Raw genomic sequence first — 9,681 nt, 5'->3', positions numbered from 1 at the left:
TAGCCACCCTCCTCAGTGACCCTCCTCAGTGCCTCGGGGTACTTGGCTGCAGCCTCCGAGTCTGCGCTGACTGTTTCACTGCTCCACTGCTCGTGCCGAAGTTGGGCAGGCTGTGACGGACTTTGAACCTGGTGAACCAGCCTCAGCTTGCCCCAAATGTCTCGGCCTCAGAGCTCGGCCCCTGCTCCCGCTTCAGGTCTTAGAACAGGCTCTTGGCCTTCTCCTGTATGGTCGAGACATTGATGGGCACGCCGCGCTGGTTCCGGTCCTCGATCCAGACGCTCAGCAGCCGCTCCATGTTCTCCATCACCAGGCTCCTGCTCCGGGTCAGCTTGGTGGCCACCTGGGGCGTGGCCGCCTGAGAGCTTGCTCTGATCTTCTCCTTGTTGTCCCGAATGGTGGCCACCGTCGAGGTGGAGAGCCCCAAGGATTTGGCGATGCGGCTGAGCTTCTCCCCGGCTGCCAACCTCCGCAGCACTTCCAGCTTGACATGAAAGTTAATGGCTTTGCGGTCTCTCTTTGCGCTCCGGCTATCACTCCCACTCAGGGGCCTCTTGGACGAAATCTTTGGGCCCAACATGGAAGGCAGGGTGGCCGGGTCGGTGTCAACATCTCTGGGGGGCTCAACTGAACAGCTCTTTCCCCTCCCTTTTCCCATGGCTGCCCCATCTCTGATCCCCTGCAAAATGGGGAGATAAGCATTTATTGATCTTGAGTTTTAGGGGGCTTGGCAGAAAAGCCTTTTAAATAGAATGATGGAATAGGTCTATTTCTACAAATGGCCTTATGAAAATTTCTACTGAGTTTTAATTTCTTAAGGCCTTCCTATAGGGGATGAAAGTCACACTTTAGAATGCAGCAAACCTTTTGGAAAGTCGTGCACCAAACAGGATGGCAGGTAGGGGGGCTTTTCCTTCAAACCTGCATGCTGAAGTTTGGAGTGGGAGAGCACAGGACTGCACTTCCTACAGGAACCTCTCTGGGGCTGGGGCGAGACAAGGCAGGCCTGAGTAAGAGTCCAAGTATGTCAAGGAACACAAAATAGCCCCAAAAAGAATTTTTAAAAAGCAATGACATTAGAATTTGTACTCATTCAGGAACCGTGCCCAACTAATGTGTTCCTCCCAAGTCATTCATTCGTTCAGGAAACATTTATTTATAGATCACATGACCCTAGAAGTGAGCCAGAAGGGACCTCAGGAGTCCTAATTTCTCCCATCTTACAGGCAAGGAAACAGGCCAAGGTCACACCACTGGTACTCGGTAAAACCAGACTTAGCTCAGTCCTTTGCCTAGTAAAGACCTACTGTGAATAGGGCCACAGGCATCACTGACTCTCAAAGCGAGGTGTTCATGAGCATCTGGTCCAAGCCCCACACCGAAGGAATCCCATCTTGAATGTCCCTGACCAGCAGTTGTCCAGCCTCTGTGTGAAGACCACTCAGTACAGGCAGGCCATTCCCTGGTGGGAAAGTAGCCAAAGTGAGGACATTTCCCCTAAACGCAGATTTAAACTGGTCTCTTCACAACGTACACAAAAGACAAGGCTCATCCCTCCTCCAACTCCTTGGGGATGGCTCTCATGTTCCTTGAGGGGTCCTCAAAGTGCCCTAGTCCCTGCACTGGGATGCTATACCCTCATCCCCAGGGGAAGGTGGACCCCTGCAAGATAGAACTGGCTGTCAGCAGGGGATGGGGTACACATTTGGCCCTGGGCCAACCACAGGAGACCTAATTCTGTGGCTCAAGCAAGACTCAGCTACCCTTGGGGCACAGCAGTCAAGATGGTCAATGGGGTCCCTTGTGGTGCTGTCCCTCATAGCCCAGAAAGGGAGGCGGCAGGAGCAGGACCATCTCTGAGCCCACAAGAGGGACAGAATGAGGGTTCCAGTGACAACTCTGGGTCATCAGACTCTGAGCCCTGGGTACTTTCCAACCCTCATAATGAGGGTCAGCTTGAGAATGGGAAACCAGGGCAGCAAAAAGCAGCAGATGCATCTGGGTCTGATAAGGCGTTCAGTCTAAACGGCTTGGGCCAGGACAGAACCAGCTCCCAGCCCCCCTCAATTCACAAATATTAGAGCGGCCTCCAAGCAGCAGTACTTGAGCAGGATGGAGGCAGGTTAGGAGAGATGCCCAAAGGGTGCTCAACAACAAGGGGAGGGATGCCCAACAATCCACGAAGGATCCCTGGTAGGTTGGGGTGGAGCTGGCCTGCAAGGGCAGGTGTCCTGAGTCCCACCAGAGCTGTGTCCAAGATGGTGCACTGCCTCCTCTAGCCAGGTGGGAGAGCATATACAGAATGGGGAAAGGGTATTGATGAGGAAGCCCGGAGAATGGCTCTACCCTTCTGGAGAGACCAGGGGTGGAAAGTGGCCATGGAGTTTCACGTGGCTACCAATCTGGGGCACTGCAATCCAACAGGAACATCTGCCTTTCAAAAATTTCCAGAGCTTCCAGACCTGTACTAGGCTAACTCCCATAACTCCAGATGTGGAACGGACCTTTGGGATCTGTAGTTTGGCCACAATTTGGACAGGAATCCTCTCTATAAGATCCCCAAAAAAGTGGCCATTGAGCTTCCTCTTGAAGGCTTCTGGAGATGGGGGGCTCACTACCTCACAGAACAACCCTCTTCACATGGGACAACTTTGATTTTTATCAATGACTTGAATAAAGGCATAGCTAGTACAGCCTGCTCGGGGAGGGACTACTAACACAGTATGGCTGAGTCAGGACCCCCAAAGATCTGTACAAGCTAGAAGAGTGGGCTGACTCCAGAAGAGGAAACTTCTGGTCAAGATGGCCATCTGAACAGAAGTTGGCCACCCTGTGCTGATATACCAACTCCAGCAAAACACCTGAAATTTGCATCTGACCTGACCATGATCAACAAATCCAATTAGAGACTATGCTAAGTGACTTCCTGCACTCCAGAACTGCACCAAAAAGCCAACCAGAATCTCCCACAAAGGCAAAGGTCAAGGGGCAGGCAGACCAACCAGCAGCCTTCCAGAGTTACCAGATAAGCTAGAGACCCACATGGTCTATTAGCCAGCCTCAGAGAGTCAGAAATCCCCGGAAGAAGCAGCATCCAGTGCGCTCTGACGTCCCTAGAGCTCTGTCCTCAGAGGTCAGAGATGGAGTCAGCATAGGAACCCAGAAGACCCAGGTCAAGCCCAAGCAGCACTCCCCACCACACCCAAAATACAGCAAGGGAAAGAGCCTTACCCTGGCACAAAGCCCGAAGTAAGCCAAAGAAGCCACCAATTACTATAAAGAATTATTAACCGAGAGATGCCCCAATATCCGACTGGGAAGGAAAAAGTAACTCCTGATAACTCTAAGCAGGGACTCCAAGAAAATAATGTATTTCCCATAAGGCCTTGATGAATATCTGAAGAGAACAAGAGATAAAGAAATTAAATAAAACCTCTGGAGGAAAGAATAGGGAAGAAAATAGCCTCATCCAAATGACACTCACAAGGCAGATCACAAAAACAGGAGACAGCACGAAGGGTCTGCTATGCAGAACGAGGAAAGGCAATTTAAGAATCACCAGATTCCCTGGAAAATGTGATTTAAAAAAAATTCTTATCTACTAGAATGAGAAGAGGGCAAAGACAAAACAAAAAAATCTACTGATCCCTTCCTAAAAGGAGCTCCCACAGGAAAAATCCCAGGAATGTCTGCCAAAAGGACCAAGGTCACACAAGACTTGGAAGCTTCTGCCACCACAAAGAGGAAATCTTGGAATACAGTGCTCCTCACAGCAAAGAGGGTTAGGGTTATAGTCAAGAGTAGCTGGCCCTGCAGAGGAGACCAGAGCCCTGCAGACCAGAACAACAACAACAACAACAACAACAACAAAAAACAAAAACCAGGAACCCTTAATGAAACAGGGGCCTTGGGGCAGAGAGAGAACTCTGAAGTAACCACAGAAGCCCAGAAAGGTAAATTTAACTGAGTGCCTGGAAAGGTTTGCATGATGATGGAGCACTGACATCCTGACAGAGAAAAGAATCCAACATCCACAAGAATCTTCACGGTCTTTGAGGGGAATCTGAAGGAGTCAGATATGAAAAGGAAAGGACTGGGGATAGACCAGGGAAACAGAAGAGAAAGAGGCAATGGGACTGGCCATTTCTTCTAACTGGGAAAGACAGAGACATGGAGGTTCTTCTTTGACATGGAAAAAGGAGGGCTGAAAACGCGCACACACACACACACACACACACACACACACACACACACACACACACGGTTTGGTTTAAAGATATGGCCAACCCAACGGGGAGGTGATTAAAATGAAACAAAGAACAGAATCTAAAGGGGTACACCTCCAAATAGTGATGTGGAAATGTAAAGGAATATTATTCTGTTTTGTCTTTTTTTTTTTTTTTTTTTGGTGAGGCAATTGGGGTTGAGTGACTTGCCTAGGGTCACACAGCTAGTAAGTGTCATGTGTCTGAGGCCACATTTGAACTCAGGTCCTCCTGACTCCAAGGCCATAGCTTATCCACTGCACCACCTAGCTGCCCCAGGAATATTATTTTGCCTTAAGAAATGAGGACAGAGATGATGTCAGACACTCCTAAAGAGATTTTTCTATGATGCTCGGGTCTCCAGAGGATGCTGCCATCTTTAGGTGGGGAACCACCAAATTTACTATATACTTTACAAAAACCACCAAGCAGCATGAAATGAAAATAGTGGTTTCCTTCAGCCTCTTCTCTTTTTGTTCTACCGTGCATATAGAAATGCTCATTTAAGGGTCAGTTTTCAAGTCCAGACTAAAACACAAAACTCTCCAGGCTATAACCCAATGACCCGTCATGCCTCCCCTCTGTACCCATAAGCTGATCCCTCCCAGGCATATCCTGTCCTCACTCCTCTCCAGGCTATCAGACTTGGGTCAGACCCCTTCATCTCCCCCCTTCCTTTCTGCTTCAACGTGTATCCCCAGGGCTCAGCACAGTGCCTGGCACACAGTAGGCGCTTAAGAAACGCTTGCTGGAAAATGATAAATGTTGGAGATGTGGGAAAATTAGAACACTAATGCATTGTTGGTGGAGTGTGAATTGATATAACCATTCTGGAGAGCAATTTGGAACTATGCCCAAGCGGCTATAAAACTGTGCATACCCTTTGACCCAGCAATACCACTTCTAGGTCTGTATCCCAAAGAGATCATAAAAACAGGAAAAGGACCCACATGTACAAAAATATTTATAGCAGCTCTTTTTGTGGTAAGAAAGAATTGGAAACTGAAGGGAGGCCCATCAACCAGGGAATGGCTGAACAAGTTGTGGGATATGAATGCAATGGAATACTACTGTTCCAGAAGAAATGATGAGCAAGCAGACTTCAGAAAAACCTGGCTGCTTCCAAGAGCCAAGATGGCAGAGGAAGAGGCAAGTCTCTCTTACTCTTCCTTATTAACCCCTGAAAGCCCAGAAAATATCATCCCAGGAAAAACCCTGGAACAGCTGAACCAGAAGAAAGATGGGGTGCAGCAGTCCAGCAGCTCAGGTAACTTGAGGAATTAACTGGAAAGGCCCCTCTTAACTTGGAGGAAGGGGAGCAGTACAGAACAGGAGGCATCCTGGCAAGCTAGTGGAAAGCCCTACCTTAGCATACCAGGAGATCCTGAAGCCCAGTTGGTGGAGCAGGCAAACACCAACACCTGGACCCGAGTGCCTCACTGAAGGCAGGAGAACTGGTGGAAACCAGCTCAGAAAACCACCAGGTGCCTCGGCATTCTACAGCAACCAGCTCTCCCAGTACCTCAGCAAAACTAAGGGAAGCAGTGTTCCCAGGGGCCCCAGGAGAATAAACACCCTACAACATCCATCTGAAAAGAGCTGAAGAAAGCAAAAGGAAGGAAAGACCTGGGTGAGCAGGAAATCTCAAACTGGTCTGAAGCCCAAAAAGCCTTCTTAGAAGAGCTCAAGAAGGATTCTAAAGGTCAAATGAGAGAGGTAGAAGAAAAAATGGGAAAAGAAATGAGAGGTATGCAAGAGAGAGTCAACAGCTTGGAAAAGGAAGGACAAAAATTAACTGTAGAAAACAAGTCCTTAAAAAAATACAATTGGCCAACTAGAAAAAAAGTACACTGAAGAAAACAAGTCCCTTAAAAATACAATTGGCCAAATGGGGAAGGAGGTACAAAATCTAACAGAAGAAAACAATTTGTTAAAAATTAGAATGGAGCAAATGGAAGCTAATGACTCTGTGAGAGAGCAGGAATCAGTCAAACAAAAACGAAAGAATGAAAAAACAGATGAAAACATAAAATACCTCATTGGTAGAACAACTGACCTGGAAAATAGATCCAGGAGAGACAATTTAAAAATTATTGGTCTACCTGAAAATCACGATGAAAAAAAGAGCCTGGACAGTATCTTTCAGGAAATCATAAAGGAAAACTGCCCTGAGGTCCTAGAACCAGAGGGTAAAATAGCCATAGAAAGAATCCACCAATCACCTCCTAAAAGAGATCCCAAATTGAAAATGCCAAGGCATATAGTAGCCAAATTCCAAAGTTACCAGGTCAAAGAGAAAATATTGCAAGCAGCCAGAAAGAAACAATTTAAATATCATGGAACCACAGTCAGGATTACACAGGACCTTGCAGCTTCTACATTAAAAGACCATAGGGCGTAGAATATGATATTCCATAAGAAAAACCGGGAAAGACTTGCAAGAACTGATGCTAAGTGAAGTGAGAAGAATCAGGAGAATGCTGTACACCTAACAGCCACATTGTGCAACGTGAGGGACTTAGATCTTCTCAGCAATGCAGGAATCTAAGACACCTCCAAAAGACTCATGACGGAACATGCTGTCCACATCCAGAGAAAGAACTCTGACATCTGAATGCAGATGGAAGCGCATGATTTGATCTCCTTTTTTGCTGCTGTTTTGTTTGTTTCTTCTTTCTGGTGGCTCATCTCATTGGTAATTCTTCTTTACAACATGACTACTGTGAAAATACGTTTAATATGAATCTATGTGTAGAGCCTATATCAGAGTGCCTGCCATTTTGGGGAGGGGGGAGGGGAGAGAGGGGGAGAAAATTTAAAACTTGGGCAGCCAGGTGGCACAGTGGATAGAGCACCAGCCCTGGAGTCAGGAGGACCTGAGTTCAAATCTGGCCTCAGACACATAACACTCACTAGCTGTGTGACTCTGGGCAAGTCACTTCACCCCAACTGCCTCACCAAAAAAAAAAAAAAAAAAAATTAAAACTCAAAAGCTTATGGAAGTGAATGTTGAAAACTAAAAATAATTTTTAAAAATTTTTTTAAAAAAGAAACACTTGCTGGCCTTTTTCGGTCCCTGGCTTCCAAGATGACCAAGAGGAGGAGGAACCACGGCCACATGCAGCCCGTCCGAGGCACCAACTGCGCTCACTGCATGCCCAAGGACAAGGCCATCTAGAAGTCCATCATCCATAACATCATGGAAGCCGCAGCCGTCAGGGACATCTCTGAGGCCAGTGTTTTTGACTCCTGCGTGCTGGCCAAAATGTATGTGAAACTGTACTACTGTGTGCACTGCTCAATCCACAGCAAGGCAGAGAAGAGTCAATCGCATGGGACACAAAAGGATGGGCCACCCCAATCCCACTCAGTTTCAGATCTGCAGGTGCTGCCCATCAACATTCCTGAACCCATCAGAGAAAAATAAAATGGTTGGTCCATCTTTAAAAAAGAAAGAGAGAAAGAAAGAGAGAAAGAGAGAGAGAGAGAGAGAGAGAGAGAGAGAGAGAGAGAGAGAGAGAGAAATGCGTGCTGACTTGACTGGATTTAAAATCTTACATTTAGTCTCCAAAAGTCAACTCTGCAGGTACAAACCAGGCAAAGCAGGGTTAGGGGTAGACAGCACTTTGCCAGAGAAAGATCTGAGGTTGTGAGTGGACCCCAAGCTAGACAGCAGCTAAAAAGGCTCATTTGGCCTCAGGCTCCCTGGAAGAACAAGGTGATGTCCCACAGAAGTCCTGGCCTCATCTGGAGGGCGAGGTTCGGTTCAGGTACATTTTAGAAAGGACACAGAACAAGTGGAGCATGTGGAGAGGAAGGAATTGGATCAGCCTGGAGAAGAGAGAATGGGGGGGGGGGGGGAGGACAACAGATGTCTTCAAGGAAAGGGCCGGGGGGGGGGTTCTCCTGAGAATCCTTCCCACACAGGCTGGATTCCTGCTCAGGTGTGAGCCATTCTAGACGCTCACTCACTCACTCACTCATTCATTCCACAGACATTTATTATCAAGGACCACACACTGAGCTGGGCACACACCAGCCCCTGCTGGAGGGTTGTCAGGGACACATTTGTACAAAATAACTCGGGAGAGGAGGAGAGCCGGGCCTCTGAGGTCTCCCTGCTGCCCTGGGTCGGACCCCCTGAGGCCACCCCGTCTCCCCCCCGGACCCGGGTCCTGGGCTTCTCTGGCCTTTGCTCTGGGTGACAGGCCCGCAGCTTGTTCTTGGCCCTGGTCCCCTCCCTCCCCCACAAGACTACACTGTCTGAGGAGTCTCATGTGCTTTCCCCCCATTCAAGGCTTGCTGCATCCCATGGATGTGACCCCTTGGGCTTTATCCCTGGCTTGGGGGTAGGGGTAGCTTGTTAGTGATCAGACAGAACCAGAGACCAGAGAGAGATGGGGCTGAGGTAGGCACATCAGGAGAGAAGCAGCCACTCACCTGGCACCTGTCAGAGAGCTTGGCTTCCTGGTCTCTGAGGCTCCCCAGATCTGTAGAATGGGTGGGAACCTGGGCTGGAGGCAGAGCTGGGGGGGAGATGGGAGCTGTTAGGAGACCAGCTTTGCCCCTCAGCTTTCTCAGTGCCCCCACTCAAGTCTGGGGGAATGGAGCAGGAAAAAGGGACAAGGTTGGGGGAAATGGGCCACAAAAGATTCTGGAGGCCGAGGCTGTCTGACTTGCAATTCAGGGGCTGCTTTCAGGTCCGGAAGCTGAACGTTTTGGTCACCTGCTGCCCAGACGCCACAGGCACGGCCCTTTTCCTCCACCTGGACCTTCCAGTCCTTGGAAATCCCACATCCAGGCAGCTAAGCCCACTGGCCCATCCCAGACCAGCCCATGGAGCTTGTCCCACCCCCCCAGGCCATATGCCACTTTCCCTGCTTCCCACGGCCTACCCCACCCCCACCTTGTGCTCTGGAAAATGAAGAGCTCAAACGAACTACCCTATGGTTTTGGAAAAGAGTATCTCAGCGGACAGCACTGAGGCTACGCTCTCCACTCCTGTGACCCTGCACGCCCAAATGGCCTTCCCTGGCCCCATCTGTCCCCAGAGCCTGGCACTGTCTTCTTTCATTCCTTCATTTTCATCTAGGCTTCAGTTCTGCCCTCCCTGCCTCAAATACACACCAGGATGCAGCTCAAAGACCTGGGTTCTGTCAGAGGCTGGCACCTTGGCATCAACTTCCTACATTGGTGATGGAGCCAGCCTTCCTGTGCCCAGGTCTGTGCTGGGCCTCTCTGGAGTGGGGGAGGGGGAAAGAGGGGAGCATGGGGAGGAGGGAGAGGGAAGGAGAGAGGAGAGGGGAAGGGAGACTAGAGAGGGAGGTAGGCAAGGAGAGGAGAGAGGGGAGGGGAGGAGCGAGGGGAGAGAGGAGAGAGGAGGGAGGAGGGAGAGGGGAGGAGAGACTGGAGAGGG

General features: G+C 49.3%; 1 pseudogene; it reads right to left on the bottom strand.

Annotated features, from left to right (window-relative positions):
- The window catches only part of LOC114040925, a 14,945-nt pseudogene continuing 5,264 nt past the window's right edge, over positions 1–9,681 (bottom strand).

This window comes from Vombatus ursinus, unplaced genomic scaffold (assembly GCF_900497805.2).
Source record: "Vombatus ursinus unplaced genomic scaffold, bare-nosed wombat genome assembly UNPS02014159.1, whole genome shotgun sequence".
In the NCBI taxonomy this organism is placed as follows: Eukaryota; Metazoa; Chordata; class Mammalia; order Diprotodontia; family Vombatidae; genus Vombatus; species Vombatus ursinus.
The sequence above is the reverse complement of the archived record's forward strand: the minus strand, read 5'-3'. Positions and strand labels throughout refer to the sequence as shown.